This window comes from Pinus tabuliformis, chromosome 6, assembly GCF_031772625.1.
Source record: "Pinus tabuliformis cultivar Carrire ecotype Pingquan chromosome 6, CPIR1, whole genome shotgun sequence".
NCBI classification, from domain to species: domain Eukaryota; kingdom Viridiplantae; phylum Streptophyta; class Pinopsida; order Pinales; family Pinaceae; genus Pinus; species Pinus tabuliformis.
The window spans coordinates 1,698,883,433-1,698,886,386 of NC_142292.1; the positions used below are offsets into that span (position 1 = coordinate 1,698,883,433).

At 34.7% G+C, this 2,954-nt stretch overlaps 1 pseudogene; it reads right to left on the reverse strand.

Annotated features, from left to right (window-relative positions):
• Positions 1 to 2,113: 2,113 nt before the first annotated feature.
• Positions 2,114 to 2,614, reverse strand: LOC149265522 (ADP/ATP translocase ER-ANT1 pseudogene; annotated as a pseudogene).
• Between the last annotated feature and the right edge of the window lie 340 nt (positions 2,615 to 2,954).

The following is a 2,954-nucleotide window of genomic DNA, read 5'->3' on the forward strand; positions in this document are numbered from 1 at the left end:
CTTTTATGATATTGCATCTGATATTGAGCTGCAGAATCCTAGGAGGCCAAAATCATTAGAAATTGTATAGTAGGTGGTAGCTTCATAATATTAATTTTCACATGTCTCACCGTGAGCCAGAGACGAAACTGGTATACTTGAGGATTAGACATCAGTGTCTAATCAATCCAATTTCTATGAAAACTCAAGAGTCATTTTTCCAACAACATGAACAATCTAATTAGACTTAAACATGGTACATGGAATTAAATCATCAAACTAAAATTCATATCTATAATTATGGCTACATTTGTGCAATTATCCTTTCATGTATACCTGCAAACGAAATGATATAAATTTCTTGCGAGCATTTGTAGGGGACATTACCTCATAGATCAATAATATATGAAACCAAATGTGAATCTTCAATTCACATGATATGGCGTTGCAAAACAAAAGTGCACAGCTTCTTACGAATTCTAAGAATGATGTTAAAATTGAAACAAGGTAGGGTGCAACCATTTGGTTTCCATCTCTGTTACAAGTATTCCATGTCAGAGTAGCTATCCATTGAATATATGATAGGTCTTGTCTCTGTATAGAGGCCCTTTTGGGCCATGATACATTTTCCTTTGAAAATATTACATTTTCCTGCATCTCTCTTTAGATCGATCTGAATTGTCTCTAAAACCTTGCATTCATTCCTTTTAATATTTTGAATTTAAGACATTTTCTCTATGCTACTCAAAGAAATAGTGACTGATATGGGACCATTTTTATTGTACATGCAAGAACAACATGAAATTGGGTTTAGGAGTTTCAAGGCCATCAAATATTGAACTGAATGATTGTCAGGGATCAGATGTACCCACAACTCTTTCAATCAAGGAAGACTGTCAAATTGAGAGAGAAGGCATTAGAAAAAAAGGGAAGGAAGACAACCAGTGCCATATCAACAACAATTTTTTTATGTGAAAATAACTTTGACTTACAAATCATAAGGCCTAAATTATCCATATCTGCTAAAACAATTTGCAAAGTAATATGGAAGCTTCATTAACTTGGGAAATAAACATGCCACTGAGAAATTAAAGAAATGGACAATGCCTTCATGTTGACTTCTGATTTTGAAACAAGGGAAGCTTTACACATTATTGAGAAAATACTATCTACCTGAAGATAGAGGGACTGACTTAGCATGAAACCCCCATTTTCATCAAACGTATGAAACCAAATGTGAATCTTCAATTCACATGATATGGCGTTGCAAAACAAATTATTTTTCATATTGACAATCATCACAAATAGATAGTACATACTACATACTAAAAATAGTTTTCTTGAACAACTAAAATTCAAAATCTTGCCACTGTAAGAATAATGGCAAGACTGACATATTTTCCTATTGTGATTTTCACAAACTAAAATGTAGAACTTTGGTCATTTGATGCATGCACATCATTCATTGTTGCACCTGTCTTCTGAAGCAAATTGGATATGCTTCGTCTCAACATTATTGAAATGGACAATGCCTTCATGTTGACTTCTGATTTTGAAACAAGGGAAGCTTTACACATTATTGAGCAAATAATCTGCCTGAAGATATAGAGGGACTGACTTAGCATGAAACCCCCATTTTCATCAAATGTATGAAGCCAAATGTGAATCTTCAATTCACATGATATGGCATTGCAAAACAAATTATTTTTCATATTAACAATCATCACAAATAGATACTACATACTAAAAATAGTTTTCTTGAACAACTAAAATTCAAAATCTTGCCACTGTAAGAATAATGGCAAGACTGAAATATTTTCCTATTGTGATTTTCACAAACTAAAATGTAGAACTTTGGTCATTTGATGCATGCACATCATTCATTGTTGCACCTATCTTCTGAAGCAAATTGGATATGCTTCGTCTCAACATCTTATAAGCCACTGTGTTTCCCTGCTACAGAGCTTCTAGGCTAGCACACACACCAAGTACACTGGCAAAGGTAACATGATCCGCCTCTATAGCTGTCCATTGCATCCAGCCATAAAGCCTTAATGCCTCCTGACAATACCCATTTTTTGTATATCCAACAATCATAATTTTCCATGACACCACATCCCGTTAAAGAATTTTTTCAAACACTGTCCATGCATCCGTTACATATCAATATTGACTTGTTCAACTTACTCAGAACTAGTAGCTGAAGCTGATCATATAATGCAAGAACTCCAACCTCTGTTACTCCTAACATAATATTAGTTGTTACTCCTCTGAAGAGGGCAAGGATGTCCTCCTGGCGTACAAGCTGTTGAAAAGCATGGATGGTGTTGCTATATTTAGTAGCTTCACTTGAAGTCATCAGCATTCTGCATCTAAGTGTATCAAAAGGATATGCAATAATACCAGAAATTGTTGTCACACTCCACCCTAGCATGAAACTAACAAGAAAATTTCCCTTGAGGGATCCAACAAGAATCACAAGTTTCATTGTGTCATAAATTCCAAAATATAGCCCTCTATATACAGTGATGCCTATAATTGAAACACTAAAGCCCCTGTATAGGCCTACAATACCATCACTGGCAATGGTCTTCTTGCAGACATCCAACAATCCTGCCAAAATCGCCAGCCTCATTTTCGAATCTCGAGATACAGAGGCTAAGCAAATCGATAAGTCGATTTCAGAAATATTAAATATTGAACATTATAACCCAATTCCTCTGCATTGATTACATTGTCAGTATGTTCCTGATCATCAGCCATTATATAAAATATAATACAATAACTCTGTGTCTTCACGAAATAAAATTCGCAGACAAAAAGATCTATACTCATAATTAAAATTAAGACACGAGCACGTTACAAGAGAAGCTGTTAGTACCAGATCATGGAGAGTTGCTTAGGGCCTGAAAAACCCTACAAGTGAGTATATAAACGATTTAGATATATATAGAGAGAGATATTGCTGTGATCAT